Source organism: Myodes glareolus, chromosome 14 (genome assembly GCF_982192425.1).
Source record: "Myodes glareolus chromosome 14, mMyoGla1.1, whole genome shotgun sequence".
In the NCBI taxonomy this organism is placed as follows: domain Eukaryota; kingdom Metazoa; phylum Chordata; class Mammalia; order Rodentia; family Cricetidae; genus Myodes; species Myodes glareolus.
The window spans coordinates 48,048,246-48,068,569 of NC_142039.1; the positions used below are offsets into that span (position 1 = coordinate 48,048,246).

Consider the following 20,324-nt stretch of genomic DNA (forward strand, 5'->3'; position numbering starts at 1 on the left):
GTAGAATACCAGCAGATTACTGTGGAGAGTTTAAAGACTTCTAAATGGAAGTGCTGAACTGGACCCAGCAATCTGGAGGGCCTGGGGATGTCAAATCTCCATCCTTCTGGGAAGTCGTCAGTGGGTTCAGGTGTTGCAGAGTGGAAGGTGATAGGGGAGCATCAAGGATCGGGGAAGGGGAAGCTTCAGTGCTGTGTGAGACCACACGCCTGTGCGGCGAGCCAAGGTGAACAGCAACAACCAGAGAGTGGAGAGGACCCTGAAAGGGTACCAGTTTCTTTGCCATCTGCCCGGTATGGCAATCTCAGGTTCCACACATCCTTAATTCCATGCCAGTGCTGTTGTAGTAAGTCTCACAGGGTTTTTAACCCTCCTGAATCTTCCAAAGAAGAGTGGGACTCTGGCTGTACGAAAACTGCCTAACACACTCCTACATATACACACATTGGCAAAAAGCATTGGCCAGTGTAGCTTAGATGTCAAGGGAGTTGGGGTTTATAACTAAAAATAGATGATGGTCTTTGAGTGACAGAAGGCTTTCCTGTCTTCCAAAGTGATCATAATGTACTTAATATAAAAAAGTAAATTGAGACAGCCTGGGCTACATGAGACTTTATTTCAAATAAACAAAAAGGCTTTGTCTATATATGTAAGATACTGAACATATGTTAAATGATAGCATATAAATGACTTAGACTGTAAGTATTACCATCCTGATTATAATTTTAAAGAATAATTTAATGACTGCTAATATTATACTAGAATTTTACTACAAAATGGAAAACCATTTGGTCTGTTACTGGCAGACTGAAAGAAAGGTCTTAGTACACATTTGTAGCTCAGCTATTTTGAAAGCTGAGGCAGAAAACTGTTTGAGCTTTGGGGTTTGAAGCCAGTTTGGGTGATGAAGTCTGACCCTATGTCAAAAATTAAGGAAAAAAAAAAGAGTAAAGAAAAAAAAGAGTAAAAACACAGAGAAAGAAAGAGGAAAAGGAAAACCATTGCTTCTTGGAGACAATAACAATAGACAAATTTCATTTGCTTGAAATTTAGCACTAAATTCTGTCTCACAGATGTGTGTGCCAGGTTAGCCTTGAACTTAGGATTCTCTTGCCACGGTCCCCCTGGGCTGGGATTCCAGGTCCACTACCAGGCCCCAATTAAGTCTGTCATTCTTCATGTTGCTCATCTCTGCGGAGCAAACCAGTGGTCCAGACATTTTGGGGAAACAGCTCTACCTACCCATCAGCTCCTCTCCCCCTCTGTTATTAGAGAAGTTTTTCGAATGCCGCATTTCTCTTGATTGTCGAGTTTTGCCAGTAGAGGGAGCTAGCAAAGGCCCTTATATAAAGAAAAAGAAACTCAAACTTTCCTTAGGAGAGACTTGTTAAAAACATTAAAAAACAAAACAAAACAATCTTTCATAACAACTATTGTTCCTTGTAACTGCCATTTTTAAGGAGAGAGAATTTACAGCAAAAAACCAAAATCTAAAGTTAACGTTTTCTCTTTATTTGAACATTATTCTTGTAAAAGCATGTGGATTAAAAATATTGGATTTTCTTTAAACTTTTCCAAAGACATAAGTTAATGAAACCTGTAGAGGTTAAAAAATGAAATAAAAAGTTTTGTTCTTGTTTTTGTTTGTTTGCTTACTTTGTTTTGTTTTGGTTTGATACTTTTCAAAAAAATTTCTTGAGGAGAGCGCTGCAGGGATGAGGGAAGGATATGAGGGGCACTGGGAGGTGAACAGAATTGGAGAGCATGATGTGAAATTCCCAAAGAATTAATAAAGAAGTTAAATTAAATTTTTTTTAAGATTAAATGAAATATTACGAAATCAAGCCCTCTGTTACATTCTGTAATTAACCGGTCATAATGGGGAGTGAGGACATAGTCCCTTCCATTTCCATGTATAAACTAATCCAAAGAGGCTCCCTGCTCCCTCCTTCCAATCTGTTCCTTGCTTTTAAACACTCTGAAAACTCCTAGCCGTGGGATGTGTTTTCCTTCCCTTCAATGGCTCTCTGTGGTCCTTCATGATCTTGTAGAATACACTGTGGTTCTGTTTGCTTCTGCCTGCAGCTTCCAGACCTCTGTGGTTTCCTCTGCAGCTGTGGGTATTGCTCATGTGAAACCACAGGTCACTTCAGAACCGCAAAACTGATCCTGACAATTAAAATTTTAGCCAGGGTCCTCTGGGATATTCTGAGCCACACTGGGCTCTATACTTTAAGTCCAGCTCCTTAAATCACTACCACCTGATGCCTTGCATATTCTCAGTTTCCTTGAAGTAGTCTAGGTCAGCCTTTATCAATGCCATAGAAAGTTGATATTTGCCCAGCTATTATATATTCTTTATAAATATGCTCACTGGAAAGCAAGATTGTGAAACTGAGGCTTTGGCTTCTTTGAGCTGTTAGTCTACTACTGTTACCTAGGGTGGTTCCCCCTTGCCTAAGGAGATACATCCCAAGACAACCAGTGGATGCCTTAGGTCATGAGTAGTATTACATCCAGAGATGCTGTGATTTTCATATACATAGACCTATCATAATGTTTAGTCTACCAATCAGATATAGTAAGAGGTCATCACTAGCTTGTGGTGGGGTTTAGCAACCTCAACATATTTTTTCCTCTCCTCACTAAATCAAGAACTTTTCTTTTTCTTTTTCCTTTTTTTTCTTTTCTTTTCTTTTCTTTTTTTTCAAGACTGGGTTTCTCTGTAGCTTTGAGGCCTGTCCTGGAACTAGCTCTTGTAGACTAGGCTGGGCTCGACCCCACCTGCCTCTGACTCCCGAGTGCTGGGATTAAAGGCGTGCGCCACCACTGCCCTGTAAGAACTTTTCTTTTATAAAGAATTTTTCAATAAAGTACTTCACAGTTTCTCTTTAGCGTATCTGAATTGCCAGTCTCGCTACTCTTGGACTTTGGGGTCATCTTTATAATTGTAATTTTTTATTTGTTGTGTTTTGTGGGTTCGGTTTGTGTGTGTGTGTGTGTGTGTGTGTGTGTGTGTGTGTGTGTGTGTGGTTTTGAAACAAGGTCTCACTATATAGTCTAGTCAGGCCTGGAACCCACAGCCCAGCCCAGGCTACCCTTGAGAGTTTGTGCCCCTTCTGCGTTGGCTTGTGAGTGCTGTCCTAATGAGCACACTACAGCTATGGCTTTGAGGCCATACTGTGTAAAACAGGGGTTGCTCAAGGACTAAAAAGAAGACTCAGCAGGTAGCACTTGCTGTCGGGCCTGACAGTCTGAGCCCTGGAGCCCAGGTGGGAGAAGGAGAGCGCACATACAAGCAGTAACACTGTGGGTGCACACACAACAAACAAACAAACATCTGAAGAAGAAGACAGTTATTTGAACACAAGCACTGCCATACCACAGGCCAGACGACAACAAGTCACACACACCAGGTGACAGCAAAGCTCTTGGTCTCTAGGGAACATGCTCCCATCTTCATTCCTTTCCATTATCCAACTTTTTGCCAAAAGCCCACTGAGGTTTGGCTGTTCATTGTGTCTATAAATACTATTTTTTCCACGTCCCACTAATCTGGGCTATTTATCTGAAGTTGCCTGATTCTAAAATAAACATTAAGAGACAACCCATTTAAAAGTGAAATTCCTTAACCCATGCTGATTCCATTTGTTTCATGGTAGAGCCAGGATCTGGGACACCTGGTGTCAAGTTGGCTCCTTCCCGTGACAAAAATACCTGCTGGAAGCAACTGAAAGGAGTAGGGATCACTTTTGTCCATAAACTGGGGAGACTCAGTCCAGTATGGTGTGGGGAAGGAACTGGCCGAGGCTTTGGCCATAGTGGTGGGAGTACAATACCAGCTACCAGCATGTCACATCTGGGTGGGTCAGCAGACCCAGGACTAGAACGGCTTGTGACCTTCGAAACCCACCTCAGTGACTCACCTTTGCTATCTAGGCACATCTGCTGAGGGTTTCCAAACAGTGCCACCAAATGGGGACCGAAATGGTCAAATACGTAAGCTTTAGTCGAGGATATTTTGAGCTTAACCCATAATGCCTGGGAAGCTCACCCCTAACTCTACACAGACGTCACAGTTCTTCACAACCCCCAAAGGGCAGAGTATGTGGTCAGTGTGTCATTTTGGAGCACAGACAAACCGACCTTTTGTAAATTGCTGGGAAGAGGATCACACAGTGTAATCCTGGATAGGAAATTATAACAAAGTACACTGAGTCATAAGAAGCATGGCGGAGAGAACATTCAATCCTCCAGATGTAAGTCTTACAGCATTAGTACAATCATAAGCAGTATTGTTCTGAAATTTATATGATAGTATAAATAGACACATTTTTAACGATGTTATTTCTATATAAGGATATTTTAAAAATCTATTTGAACATATTACTGCCAAGTGGGCTACATTTTTATGCCAGAAATACCTAAGAGTCAAAATACAGATGTTTTTAAAGCTAGGAGGAAATAACCAGCCTAAAGCCGAAGAAAGAACATTGCCCTCGCTTTTGTTTTTAAATTTATTAGACTGAGTGGTTTTCAGCTTTAAGCTATTACATTTCATTGAAAGTATCTGTCTTAATACTCGTTTAATGCGTTTATAATAATCAGAAACCTCTCAGTTTCTAAGTCTGAGATTCACCTGTTATAGTCTAGGCAGCCTTTGTTTCTTTCAGAAACGAAAGGTCAGAATAAATAGCTCTAGGAAAGAATATCTTCCCACTTCTCTTGGTTCTCTTCTTCATCCGCCTTCCTCCCCCCCCCCCACCCTACTCTCCCTGCCCCTTCCTTTCTCTCCTCTGCCCTGCTCTGCCCCCCACTCCTCTTGGCTCCATGATAGCCCAAGTGTTCAAACGCTTGTCTCCTTTAACTGTTTGGACTCTTCTGTCTTATAAATATCATGCTTTTCTCTTTGGCTCCTGATGAAGTTCCATGTCAAAAGATGTTATGGAAGAGCAGGGAATACAAATGTCACATAAAAAAGGAATGAGTTGCAAAAGCCGGCCGTTCTCACCTCCCTCAAGACAGACAAATCTTTTAATGACCTCCCTGAGAGCAGGGAGCAGAGAGAACATTCCGCTTTTACAGCACCATGGCTCAGGATGTTGAATGAAATACAGCTATTTCATGTTTGAAAATGAAATGCATTGCAGAAAATATTTAACTGTTCAACTGTGCAAAGATAAATGTTACTGTATTCAGGATCATTCACATTTCTGTTTCTAGTTATTAACTCCAGAGCCTATGTGATACATGTGGCATAATAAAACCAAGTACATTTGGGCTTTCAAATAGTTCAGTTAATACATTCAAAGCTATTGTCATTTCCCTTGTCAAAGATGGCCTTGTTGGAGTGAGCCTATATAAACTCTCTTTCCTGCTGAGCAGACCACGTGGGAAAATGCTTATTTTGTTTTTTCTTACAAGAATAAAATTGCAATCTTTCAACAGAACATGTTGATCATGCCATCTGGCACATAATTTCTATGCTTAAATTAAGCTGAGAAATCAATGCAGTGTTGAAGGATATTATCCGTTTAACATTTTTTTTTAACATCCAAGCAATTTGAGAAAGTGGAGTAAAAAATAAGTTGTTTTCATTTCTAAGGATGTGAATTACATACATTTTGGATATCTTCTTGCACATACATAAGAATAAATTATAATTTATAAGTAGATATCTATGACCCACTTAGATTCCGTGTCCTGAAGTTGCTCTGGCATACTGTACTGTATGTGGAAAGACTAGCATTGGGAAATGATTACCTGCTCCAGGATGGTTTGAGAAAATGAAGGTAAAGATTTGTCCTAAGGACTTATCTAGTTGTCTACATTGCTTTTAGGCTTTTTTTCCCCTTTCAGTATTGGCAGAAAGGGTCCAGGAGCCTCCAGCAATTGTGTAAGCACTCCATCACCGAGATACAGCCTAGCTCGGGGACTTGTCTTTGGTAAGTAATTTATGAATTTCGCCTGGATAAATAAATTGAATATACACAAATCAAGTCACCTAGAGCTACCTGGCAAGGTCAAGTAACTCAGAAGAATAGCATGGAAGTGACTGTTATGTGTGTGTGCGCGTGTGCGTGTGCGTGTGCATGGGATTCAGAGGACAACCTCCTGCATCAGTCACCGTGTTCTGTGTTTGACGCAGGGCTGAGCAGTGGGCTTGCAGCTGCTCCCTACTGTGAGCTTCATAAGGACTCGGGGGGATTAAAACTCTGGTGTCCACATTGTGCAGCCAGCACCTTACCCACCAAGCCCCAGCCAAGAGGTGAGTTCTTCTGAGCTTCAGAAAGAAGTGTCCCTTCACCAAGTTCTCCTAATCCACACATGCTCATGTAGGATCTCCCATCTGGGAAGAATGAGCAGGAAAAGCCTTTGACCAGTTCATAGCTGCTAAGACACAGTGGCTTGATTCATGAGAGAGTTGGTTCTGGGGAGCTCAAACAGATGCAAACGAGTGCCAGGGGTAAAAAGAGCTTTGAACCAAAGGCTCATGTGATAGAAAACGGGAAAAAGAAAAAAAGCAAGCTAGGTTGTCCACTTTCATTTCTTTAACTGCTTTTCATAAGTCACCTGAATGGTTAAACTTGAAGCTTTCCTATTTAACTAGTAATTTTTTAAACTGGGAAATAAAGAATGAGAAATTTCATATTTGAGGGGAAGGATTTCATCTAGAAGTCAGCCATCTGGAGTCTCATGAAAAACATAGCTGTCTGACTCTTTGTTGGCCACCTGCCTATTGATGTCACGACACACCTGTGGATCTCCAGGGTGCTGGAGCGGGGAAACTCAAGTGTTTTCACACAAAGGGAAGGTCAGGAAGCCTGCACAAGCATCAGATTAACGGAGCAACAGAACTGTAATATCTGTGAAGGGAAGGGGTATTGTAATGTTTGCTTCAAGAAGTTTTCACGGTGATGATCGTATTTCTGTGTCACTTTAGAGCCTTTAAAGCTCACTTATATGATTCACCCGCGACACTCCTCACTAACCGTCTAGACACAGGGAGAGAGCCCCAGAGCACCACAGTGGCAAATGAATTTAAGTTCCGTTGGGAAGGGTACATCTTGCCTGGCATGCATGCTTAGGAGATAGCCTCTCACTGTGGCACCAAGGTAGAAATCCTGGGTAAATGGGTGCATTTATTAGATGAGAGCAGTGGATCCTTGTAGCATGAGGGGCTGGCTTGTTGGGGTATCTGTCCTGCCCAGCACCCCAACAAGTCGGCAAACCCCAAAGAAAATCACACACAGGACTCCATAAGATTATAAACTGATTGGTCCATTAGCTCAGGCTTCTTGCTAACTCCTATAGCTTATATTAACCCATTATCCTGACCTATTTTAGCCATGTGGCTCATTACCTTTTTCAGTGGGGCAGATCACATCCTGCTGCTTCAGTGATCTGGACAGGAATGGCAGAAGAAGCTTCCTGCTTCCCAAAAGTCTCCTGTTCTCATTGCATCACCTCTACTTCTTGGCTGGTATTCCCGCCTATACTTCCTGCCTGGCCAACCAGTGTTTTATTAAAATACATGATTGACAGAATACAGATAATTCTCCTGCACCAGACCCTGGAGTGTGACAGTGACAGTTTACTCATGTGCTGCTGTCTATGCCACAGAGCCCGAGACACACGACTCAAGAGCAGGTGCACAGACATTGCCTGGCAAGAATGTGGGCTCCTGGACCCCTGGGATGACTCAAGAAGTCTGCTGAGCCTGGAGATCTGAATTTGATCCCCCAAACCATGTGGTAGGAAGGGAGAACCAACTCCCACAAACTGTCTTTTGACCTCCACACGTACGCTGAAGTTCTATATAGAGTGTGCATAAACCCACAAACACATGCACAATAAATGCATGTAAAAAGCAATTTAAAGTGTGTGCTCCAGTACCAAAGGCAGCCACCATGAGCTCTGCTGCTTTGCCTTGTAGCCACACTGCAGAAAACCTCTGACAACCCCTCTGTGCTTAGAAGGACCCTGCATCCTCTTACATGGCAACCGGACCGAGGGAGAGAAGCAGAAGTGGAGAGACAGATACAGGGAGAGAGACAGTCACAGAGATACAAAGGCAGAAAAGGGTCCCTAAAGGCATATGGGCTAGAAGAGTTGGCACTTGGCAAGCATGATTTTGTTCCTTTAAAACTGTTTTCACTGTATATATTCAGAACACGTGGAACATGTAAGCTTTTACTTTCATGTAAGTGCATGTCTACGTTGACTACGTCTTCTCTCGCTCTCTCCTGCTCCATTTTCTCACCTCTTCTCCTCCCCTTGGTCCCCATTGTTTCCTTAGACAGTTTTCCTTCCACTCTCATGTCGCATGCAGCCTCGTTTTTATGGATCCACATAAAACCCAGGAACCACACACGAGAGATAACACATAGCATTTGCTTTTTTGGAGACTGGCTAAATTCACTTTAATATCATCAGTTACATTTGTTTCCTTAAAAATGACACAAATTCATTCTTTATGGCTGAAAAATTCCACTGTGTGTGTACATCACATTTTCTTTATCTAGTCTTCTGTCGGTGCACATTTAGATGGGTTTCATAATTTAGCTAACATGATTGGTGCTGAAATAAACCTCAATATGCAAACATTTCTGGTGTGGGAGAATTATCTGTATTCTGTCAATCATGTATTTTCATAAAATGCTGATTAGCCAGGCAGGAAGTATAGGCGGGTCAACCAGACAGGAAGTAGAGGCGGGGCGATGAGAACAGGAGAAGGCTAGGAAGGAGGAAGCCCATTCCTCCATTCCTGCCCAGACCACAGAGAAGCAAGATGTAACCTGCCCCACTGGAAAAGGTACTGAGCCACATGGCTAACACAGACAAGAATTATGGGTTACCGTAAGATGTAAGAATTAGTTAATAAGAAGCCTGAGCTAATGGGCCAATCAGTTTATAATCTTATGGAGTCCTGTGTGTGATTTTCTTTGGAGCTTGCTGACTTGTTGGGGTACCAGGAGGGACAGAAACCCCAACAAGCAGGCCCCTTCATGTTACACATGAACAAAGTTACTTCTGCAACTTTGAAGTCCATCAGGTAAATACCCAGGGGTGTAATTTCACAGTGCAAGCTTACTCCTGTTGGAAAACAAGTTTCTGAAACATTTCAGGATTTCCACAATAGAGCATGGTGGTGTGTGTGTGGGGGGAATGTGTGCATGTATGTGTGTGTGTGATTCCTCTGAGTGGCCTCTTAGCTTTCAGATTTTTTTCGGTAGAGTATCAGCCAGCCCCATTGGTGGAAGGAAGGAAGTTAATATGAGGAGTCACAGGACTAAAGCCTCAGAGCATATTCTCCCATACTCATGAGGCCGGCTCATCTGCACAGAGGCCATGTCAGCCACTGCCCCAAGGCTGAGAGTCACTGCCGCCGCCATGGTCTGTCCTGCTTTTCCCATTTGTCTAGCAGAAGCATCGGGGAAATCTTGAGTAGAAGTGAAAGAACTTGAATCAAAAGACTGAGTCCAGACATATTCTGTGTATCTCATTGCCATACTTCCTGGTCCTGGTGATGCCTCTGGACTCTCCTGACTGACTCGGTTGACAATTACAAATATTGAGAACAAGAAACAAAAAGACCCCAAAAGGATCGCAAAGCACGAGATGGATAACATAATACAACACCGACTCTTACTTAGAGCAAACTTCCTACCTTTTCCATATGAAACATGCGTTTTATGTACAATTTCCATGGCGGTTTACAGGTGTTAAATTGGGAACAGGAGTAGACTACAGACAGGGGAGAGATCTAATGCAACACTATAGAGTTCAAACAAAGTGTGTTTCCCTTTTTATAAAAAGTATATTATGTTGGTGTCTGCAAAGTTTCATGCAAATCAATCTTAATTTACTGTGTCTTTTGGCATTTTCATAAAATGGTCTGGATAAGCTATTTCTATGTTCTGGCTATAAAATTCTTCATAAATTGGGCCATATTACATTTTTTAATATGTGGAATGATTCGCTTAGTATAAGAGCTTGTATGGAGAAAAGCTGCAGGCAGAGGAGCCTAACTTTTACCAGTCCCCAAAGCAGTCCCGAGTTCCTGGTGCTCTCACGCCACTGAGGCAGAGAGGATGGATAGGCGGCTCCCTTCTTTCAGAGGCTGTAGTACAGTGGAAGAGGAATTACTGGGAGATCATTTGCAGATAGGAGAGCTCAGAGTGACTCCATATTTGTTACTGCTGAGTGAAACCCTGGGGAAGCAGAATCTTCTATGAGAACCAGAACTGTTGGGGGTTGGGATTGCACAGGATTCCTCTGAGAAGTCTGTCTAAGAGTGCATGTGTGTGCTCGTATGCTCTCCCCTTTGAGGACAGTCACATCATTCTAAGAGTGCATGTGTGTGCTCGTATGCTCTCCCCTTTGAGGACCGTCACATCATCCAGGTCAGTCCTCTGTCTCTTAACACGAGCTCAAGGATATTTGGACTTTGGTTATAGGGCTGGTTTGTGGCCGAGGAAGAGCAGCAATGGATATTTGGAATTAGCATCGTCAAACACATTTTCTTTCCCACATTCCAAGATTTCTTCCTTCCCTGGGAGAAGGGGAAACCAACGAGGAATTGGAGAACAAGTTCCTGTTTTTATTCCAACATAATCCCTAATATCCTTTCCGGGCGCCCCTCCCAAGGAAAGCTGTTTTTAAAAGGAAAGCATCAGTTAAAACAGACCGTGCCACTAGGGGAGCTTCCACAAACCGTTCGGTCTCCTGGTGGGACCACACTCTGAGTAGAGATTCCAATCTGCCCCTTCCTTTAAAATCCACGAGGTGTTTTTGAAGCAGTTAATAATAATAAACGAGATAAGGGGATCCAGGTGCACAGGGCCTTGAGCTCTGGCAGCCCCTTGTCTCTTAGGTGTCAGGGCAATTTGCAGAGCAAAGCTGGGCAGGTTTCCTCCGTCAGAGCCTAAGAAGCAGAGTCGTGTGCACCTTGCCCAGCATGTGCTCCTGTTTGTCTTCTGTCACCACGCCCGGGCACCTGGGCTAGCCCCACCACATTGCTTGCAGACTTTTCACGCCCAAACTCTGGGAGTTCCTGCTGTTGTTTCACCTGTGGGGACACATGTGAAAATGGAGCTCCTGGAACCTAAATCTGAAATCTAGCACTCTACTAACCCTGATCTTTGAGTATCCAATGAGAAAGAGAAGACTGGAGAATAATAACGGCGACTGAAAATAAACAAACAGAGCCAGGAGCGCAGCTCAGCACTAGAGCGCTTCTAGCTCGCGGGAGTCCGCCATGGTCTCCATCCCCAGCACAAAGGCGAAGAAATGAAATGCAATAAATAAGCAGATACTTGTGTGGTGAGCACAATGCTGATTGTGGCTACTGTGAAAAGATAGAACAGGAGCTGTTATGTCCAGTTAAGTTTATTGTTTACAGCTATACAATGTATCTTGGTTTGATCACGGTAGTGCTGATAAAACAGTCTGACTGTCGGGGGCCCTGCCTCATTGGGTTTGTAGATTCCAGGGTAATCACATGTGGATTAGAAATGGCAGGTAGACAAGACAGAGATACTAAAGAAATAAACAGAGTCGCAACAGAGTTGGGAGCTCAGCTCAGTGAATACCGAGTTTACCCGTATTTATGGAAAATAAATATATCCCTTATATATCCCGACCAAAAGGGGGATAAGAAGGCAAGAGATTCCTTTAGCATGATACAAAAGAACAAACAGAGCAATTACCTCTTCAATACCTGAAACATCAAGCAAATATATCCTGAGTTAAGCATTCTATTGTTTAGGTAGGACATGCAGCGACCACACCTTAGGACACGCATCCTGTAGGCAGCTATCCCCTGGGTCAAACCTCCTGTAATTATCTTGAAGGAGCAAGAAGAAGCCTGAATTCTCTGACCTTTGGTCAAGGTGGAACAGATCCATGTCCTTGGGGACTGACATACGGCCAAAAGCAATTTGGGAAGGGAAGGGTTAATTTGGCTTACACTTCCAAGTTACAGGCCATAACTGAGGGAACAAGGCAGGAATTTGAAACAGAAATCATCTAGGCACTTTGCTTGCTGTCTCGGTCTCTGGCTTGCTCACTTGCTCTTGCTGAGCCAGCCTACTTACACAACCCAGGAACAACTCCTATGGACAGAAATTTCTGTCCTGTCTGGGTCCACAGCCATTCAGTCCCAAAGAAACACACAGGAGCTCATATTAATTATAAACTATTTGGCCTATTAGCTCAGGCTTCTTACTATCTAGGTCTTACATCTTAAATTAACTCATAATTCCTGTCTACATTTAGCTATGTAGCTTGGTACCCCTTCTCAGTGAGGCATTCATTTTGCTACCTCTTCATCTGGCTGGCGACTGTGTCTCTGCCTTCCCAGAATTCTCCTAGTCTGGTTTCCCCACCTATACTTCCTGCCTGTCTACTGACCAATCAGCATTTTATTAAACCAATATGAGCGAGCAATCTTTACAGTGTATAAGAGTATTATCCCACAGCAAACTCCTAGGGATGGTACTGCCCTCTGGCTTCTATTGACTATCAAGGCAATGCCTACCTATGCCCATGGGCCAATCTGAACCAGACATTTCCTCAATTGAGGCTTTCCTCTCAGATGACTCTAGGCTGGGTCAAGTAGGCGATTAAAGCTAACTGGGACAGTCATGACCTACTTAGCTGGGTTATGTAGCTCTACCATTCTGTGAGAGGACAATCAAACAGCATCTTCATTATCTGGAAAAAAAATGAGAAACTTTGAAAGATGGGGTAGCGTGTAAAGGTTGTGTGGGTAATGAATTAAGCAGCCTGGACTAAACCCCAACATCTAGTTCCAAAGTCCAGGTGTGAACCACTGAGTTAGTGTCTGGACGAAGATGTATGCTATGCTTTCTTTTCATTGACATTTTAATTAAACTATAATAATTGTACATATTGGTTCTATCTTGAAATACATTGTGTAGTGATCAAATCCGAGGATTTAGAACTTCCATCATCTCATACATCTGTCATTTCTTTATGAGACTCTTCCAGCATTTCTCTTCTATCTCAAATTTATGGCACGTTATTGCTAAGTATATTATCTTGTGTGCCATAGAACACAAGAATTTATTACTTTTATCTAATTACAGTGTTCTGTTTGATGAATAGTCTGTTCCCATTCCCCCCCCCCACAGTCTCTGGCAGCCACTGTTCTACTCTGTACTTTCATGAAGCCAGATTTGTTCCATAGCTGAGCAATGGCCGACAGCGTCTATCGTTCTGTGACTGTCTTAATTCAGTGAGCACGATGCCTTCATGTTCACCCAAGTTGTCACAAACGATGGGGTTTCCTCCCTTTTATGACTAAATAGTATTCTATCATATATATGCAACCCATTTAACTTTCAGATAGAACATGAAGGAACCTCACAATTTTTAAATATTTTTATTTTTAAAAATGTGTGTGTGTGTGTGTGTGTGTGTGTGTGTGTGTGTGTGTGTGTGTGTGAATATCTGTGAAGATGCCCAGGAGGCCGGAAGCTTAGGATTTGCCCGGAGCTGGACTTATAAGCAGTTGTGAGCCTTATGAAGTGGGTGCTTAGAACTAAACTCGGGTCCTCTGGAGAGCAGTACTTAACTGCTGAGGAATTTTTACTGTTATGCATGTATTTTGATTTTGAAAAAAAAATTAAGCCAATTGACTACTTCCTCTAATTTGGTTTTGCTGCCACCTGCCTTCCTTAGACCCCAGGAGCCTGCCAAGTGCTTTCTGGAACTATTCTTATAAGCAGTTTTTCTCATCGAGGCCCGAACGACCACTATGATGACCAGGGGAAGACACTAAGCTGCTCTCTGCCTAAAAAAAAATCTCCACTGGTTTCTCCTGAGACATAAAACAAAAGTCATTTCCTTCCCATCAGGCCCCTGGTGACTCTCAAGTCTCATTCCCAGGTCTCCTTGGCCCTTTCTTATTCTCCCAGCTACGCGAGTTTCCTAAACCATAGGCTCGGGTCACCTTCACACAGCACCCATGAAAAGCGGCCTACACAGCTTCCTTCAATTTCCTTACAGGCCTCTATGCATCCTTACACTACTGAGCTGAAATGTGGTCATGAAATGTCATGAACGTATTGGTTGCTTGACATTCTTCCCCATTAAAATAACACCTTTGTGAGATGACTTGGCCTATTTTAGTCACAGACATTATTTATGTTTTCCCAAAATGGATCACCAAGTACATGTTCAAAAAAGAAAAAGTATAACTGAATGACTCAAATGAACAAAGATTTACATAAAATAGGATAAAAGTAGGTTGGTTAACGAAACATTGAGAAGATCTAAAGATTGCTATTAAGAAATGAAACATCATGAGCACATACATGTGCTGCACGCAGGCACACATGCACGCACACATGCACGCACACACACATACACACATACATGAGAGATACAGACACATGCATGTAATAACAACAAAAGAGAAAGAAGCAAAGAAAGCTGGGGTACATGAGAATATTTAGAGGGAGGAAAAGGAAGTGGAAATGAGATAATTTTATATTACAGTATTGAGAAAGCATTTTAAAAGGTTTGAGGGTACAGTTAATGTGCTGAAAATGACAGACACCAAAAAAGGAAAAAAGGAGATTTTGCATTGTATACTATGCCCCTTTTCTATGCATAGTTAAAAGCGAAGGGATGACATTCTCTGTACACTTTACAGAATGAGAATGATTTGTAGATAAAATGATTCCAGCCCATTAAAGACAAGCTCTGCCCTTGTTGATGCTGAGCTTTCCCCGGGATTGGTTTTGTGTGTTTGTCCCTGCACTTTACAGTGCCATTAGATGTGCTATGCTGTCTTCTGAGCTCTGCAGGACAAAGGACACCGACCACCACATATTGCTCCGTTTTCTACTTCCGTCTGACGGGGCAGTGGAGAACCAGTTAAAGAGCACCATCATTTTCTCTTCATTCCACAGTGTGTGTGTATCATCCAATACCTGCATTCTGCCAGCTGCCGTGAAGTCAAGGCGTGTGTTAGAGTGGCAGCCGGAAGGGCAGTGCTCTGAAGCCCGTGTGCCCACAAAGAAGGCACCCTGCAATCAATTCCTCTGCATTCGTGTCTCTCACGGTTAAACCAGCCATAGAAGCTGTGCTATGATTGCAGCTGGGTCGAAGGGAGATTCTTCAGTCTGAAACAGCCACACATCCTTCCTTCAAAAGTTGTGTAAGCATGCAAAGCATATTAATAAACATTTTTACCTTTTTCTTTTGTGCCCCTGTGGGGAATGAACCCTGGGTGTGTGCTCAATCACTAAGCCAAATGCTCAAGGATTTACTTTGTTATTATCTACGCATTTGTTTTTTTTTTTTTTTTTTATCTTTTTCTCCCCCAGTCACCTTTACTCCAGCACATTTTATAGGCAGGACAAATTGCAGGTCAAAGATTTTGTAGCTGGTTTGGTGTTCCAATTTCTCCACGTTAAGTCTTGCCTGGTTACAGGAGATGGCCAGTTTAGACTCTTCATCCCACTTTACTAGGAGTCTTAGCTAGGGTTGTTCTCATAGATTCCTGGAAGTTTCCATTGTATTAGGTTTCTCATCCCAGAGATGCCACCAGATTCCAGCTGCCATTCCCAGGACTCTCTCATTTCATCTTCCCCTTACCTGACTCTCCCTGTTCCCATTTTCATCCCCCCGCCCAGAACCTCCCTCCACAGTAGCAATACCCACAATAACAATCTATTTCCACTTCACAGTGAGATACAGGCATCCACTCTAGAGCACTCCTTGTTACTTAGCTTTGCCGGGTCTGTGGATTATCCCTTACTTTACAGCTAATATCCACTTATAATTAAGTATGTGCTGTGGGAGTTCCTTCAGCTCCTTCAGCCAATCGCCGCTGAGTTACCAGCCCATTGGGGCGTGGTCTCTCCCTTTAAAAAAAGCAGCGGCTGTCCTCCACTCTCTTTTTGTCTTCCGGCTCCGTTTCCGGCCCCTGGACTCCTTTCCTGTTCGCGCGGAGGGGCTGTTGTCTGGGACGGTAATCTGTAAGTTTTTTCCCCTTTGAATAAATAACCATTCTATTAATCATAATTTCAAACTGGTGTGGGATTGTCTGTGACTTACGCCTTCATCTGGCGCCCCACGTTTGGTTGTAGAACCCCCCCTTCCCCCCCACTCAACTGCTTGCTACCAGCTCGGCTAGTCACGAGACCTCCCTCAGCTGCGGCCTGTGCCCTGTGTGTGGAGCCAGCAGTTCAGTTAAACCCCACGCCTCCCAAGCTCCACAGGCTCGGGACAGTCTCTGCCTGCCTGGTTTGCTCTTTTCTGAGTTGTTTTTAAATTTCCCTTGTAAGTGCGGTGCTTTAGTGGCGTGAATCAGAACGACTCGGTCACGTGGAGGCATACGCGGCTTCCGGGTTGCTCTTTTCTACCCCTGGATTCTGGGTTTCTGGTTCCGTGTATGGAATTGATTTAATTAAACTTTCTTTCTTGAGCAACTTATATTTCCTAGTTTTTAACAAATACTAAGGCAGACACTGAAACAGGACCTGTTTAAGTCACCTTTGCAGTGGTTCTAGTCGCAACTTGGCAACAGCGCCGCCAACTAGACAAGAGGTAATATGGCAGTTTTTGTTTCCAACGCCAATTTTACTGTTTTCTTTATTAATACAATGGATTATGTCATGCAAGGTTTATATGACTATGGGAATATATTAATTTACTTGTTGCTAGGTTTCAGTTTTCTTTTCAATATTTTATCATTAAGAAAGATACGATTTTTACGGACTAATATTGAACAACTAGTTGAAAGGATTAAAATTATTGAAAATCAGGGGTTATCTGAACAAGTGGATACTATGATAGACAAAATTGACTCCATGTCCAAGGGTACTAGGAAGTTACCTGAAAGGGTACAGGCTGTTGAATTTGACGTTCAGATGTTACCACAAAGTTTTGATAAGGTAACAGATAGAATGAACCTCCAGAATGGGAACCAAAAAACTGATACCTTAGTGAAATTACTAGAAACACGGGTAGGTCAGGAGATTCAGGATTTAAGGGATACAATGATAAAAAGATTAGAAATGATTGAAGAAACTATTGGAGCTGGTGAACAGAGTAAGAAGGCACAAGGACAGGATACAATGCCACCACCAGCTGTTAGAACTGGCTTACCCAGGGTCCTAACAACATACCCTGTAATTTATTCTGACAAAGGGTTAACTTCCAAAGGCTCAAAGGGAGTTAAAGAAGCTAGATGGACACCAATAGCAATGAATGATTTAAAAGAAATTAAGCAAGCTGTCGTTAACTTTGGCTTGCACTCTGCATTTGTTAAGGAAATGATAAGGACTTGGGCTTCTAATGTCAGAGCTACCCCCCATGATTTCTCTCAGCTAGTGTCTGCAGTTTTAGATGATGGGCCTTCCTTGATGTTTGGAATTTATTTCAGAGAAGAATCCAAACATATGGAACAGCAAGGAAGAGCAAAAGGTGTGGAGGTTTCCCAAGATCAAATTCTTGGTGTAGGAGCATATGCTGATCCACAGGTCCAAGCTCTTTATGATGAAGAAGTGCTGTCCTTATGTCACAAAGCAGCCTTGAATGCTTTGAATAGAATACAAGATCCAGCAAAAAGGGTCGAATCATATACCAGGGTTAGGCAGGGACAGAGAGAACCCTTTACTGACTTTGTGCAAAGATTAATTAAGGCTCTGGACATAGGGGTAACAGACCCAGAAGCTAGACGAATACTTCTTGAATCTCTAGCTTTTGAAAATGCAAATACTGAATGTAAAAAGATAATTGGGCCTTTAAGATCTAGATCAGCACCAATGGAAGAATGGATACAGCATACAATGAATGTTGAGATGTTTAGCTATAACGATGAATCCTGGGTAGGAGAAGCGATTTCCAAAGCTATGAGGAGACATCAAACTACCAGGTGTTTTAATTGTGGTAAATTAGGACATCTGAAAAGGGATTGCAGGCAAAGAAATCCTAGGAATAATATCTCCTCTGGGAATGACAAAAGTAGGAGATCTCAGCCTTCAGGTATATGCAGAAGATGCGGTAAAGGCCGACATTGGTCCAACGAATGCAGGTCAACAACAGACAGACAAGGCAACCCGATACCATCGGGAAACTCCTTGAGGGGCCTCTCGCAGGCCCCCAAGCCAAAAGTGGCCCAGTCATTCCCAGTTACAGTCGAAAATGTGTCTCACCAAGAAAATTAAAAACTCCAATGTCTGCCGTAAAAAGTAATACTGGTCTAAATGATGAATTACATGTGGAGAATGAGTCAAAAAATTCAGGAGGACAGAGTAAACGTATATTTTGGCAAACGTATATTAACGATCAAAGACCAAAGCTAAGAGTCTGTATAAATGGCATTTTTATTGAAGGCTTATTAGACACAGGTGCGGATGTAAGTATAATTACTCCAGAATCCTGGCATCCGAATTGGCCTCTTCATGAGGTAGATGTTCAGTTCCTGGGAATTGGAACCCTATCTCGTGTAAAACAAAGCACAAGATGGGTGGAATGCATAGGGCCTGAAGGGCAAATAGGAAGATTAAGGCCATATATAGCAAATATTGCAATAAATTTATGGGGCCGTGACCTGCTACAGCAATGGAATACCCAGATTAACATTCCTGTAGTTCCAGGAACTCACAATTCTGGGAAGGATATAATGAGGTATTATGGAAAAAGGTCACCAGCCATTCAGGCTGTACAAGAACACACAGCCAATAGCAAACCTTTAGAGGTACCAACAGCCCTACCTTTAAAATGGCTAACTGAGAAGCCAATATGGATCAAGCAGTGGCCTCTAGCTGAAGATAAGTTACAGGCTTTGGAACAGCTGGTACAAGAGCAACTAGATGCTAACCATATTGAAGAATCAACCAGCCCTTGGAATTCTCCTGTGTTTGTTGTAAAAAAGAAATCTGGTAAATGGAGAATGGTGACAGATCTAAGAGCTGTCAACAAGGTAATTCAGCCTATGGGTCCGCTACAATCTGGAATTCCTTTGCCTTCTCTATTACCAAGAGGATGGCCTCTTATAGTTATTGATTTGAAAGATTGTTTTTTCACTATACCTTTGCAAAAAAAGGATAGAGAAAAATTTGCCTTCACAGTGCCTACTTATAATAATTCTCAGCCTACTAGGAGATATCAATGGACTGTCCTCCCACAGGGGATGCTCAATAGTCCCACATTGTGTCAATATTTTGTTAATAAGCCACTGGAAATAATTCGTAAGCAATTTCCCAAGTCCATAATTTATCATTACATGGATGACATTTTATTATCTGATTCAAATAAAGATATTTTGGAAAGTATGTTTGAAGAAGTAAAGAAAGTTTTGCCTAGGTGGGGATTACAAATTGCCCCTGAAAAGATTCAAAGAGGAGATTCTATTAATTACCTAGGCTACAGAATAGGGTTAGAGAAAATTCGAACACAAAAGGCACAAATTAGGAGAGACCGGTTACGGACTCTTAATGACTTCCAAAGATTGTTAGGAGATATTTCCAGTCTACGACCAGCTGTTGGGATAACACCTGATCTAATAGTTCATTTAAACAAAACCTTAGATGGTGATAAGGATTTGAATAGTCCCAGAAAATTGACAGTTGAAGCAGAAAAGGAACTGACAATGATTGAGGAAAAATTACAGGAGGCACATGTGGATAGGGTCAACCCGAATCTTAGTTCCATCCTAGTCATACTGCCTTCCAGAATTTCCCCTACAGGGATTTTAATGCAGAGGGAAGATATTATTTTAGAGTGGATATTTATACCTCATAAACCAAGTAAAAAATTAAAAACTTATGTAGAAAAGGTTTCAGAATTAATTATAAAAGGTAAACTGAGACTTCGTCAACTAGCAGGTATAGACCCAGCAGAAATTATAGTGCCTTTTACTACTGAGGAAATAAGAAAGTTATGGGAAGATAATGAACCATGGCAAAGAGCTTGTGCTAATTTTTTGGGAGAAATTAGCAGCAACTATCCCAAAAGTGATAGACTTAACCTCATAAAGAGAACTTCTTGGATTCTTCCTAGAATTGTACGTGATGCTCCAATAACTGGAGCTCGGACATTTTATACCGATGCAAATAAATCAGGGAAAGCAGGTTATAAATCAGAAGAATTGAGTAAGGTGGAACAAAGCCCTTATAATTCTGTCCAGAAGGCAGAATTATATGCCATTCTTATGGTGCTAAGGGATTTTAAAGAACCTCTTAATATAGTTACAGATTCACAATATGCAGAAAGAGTTATCTTGCATATTGAAACCGCTGAATTCATACCAGATGACACAGAGTTGACTTCATTGTTTATCG

The 20,324-nt window shown here is 42.2% G+C and overlaps 1 pseudogene; it reads left to right on the plus strand.

The window, feature by feature from the left end:
- Positions 1-4,229: 4,229 nt before the first annotated feature.
- Positions 4,230-20,324, plus strand: part of LOC146892016 (spermatogenesis-associated protein 31E1-like) — an 88,323-nt pseudogene continuing 72,228 nt past the window's right edge.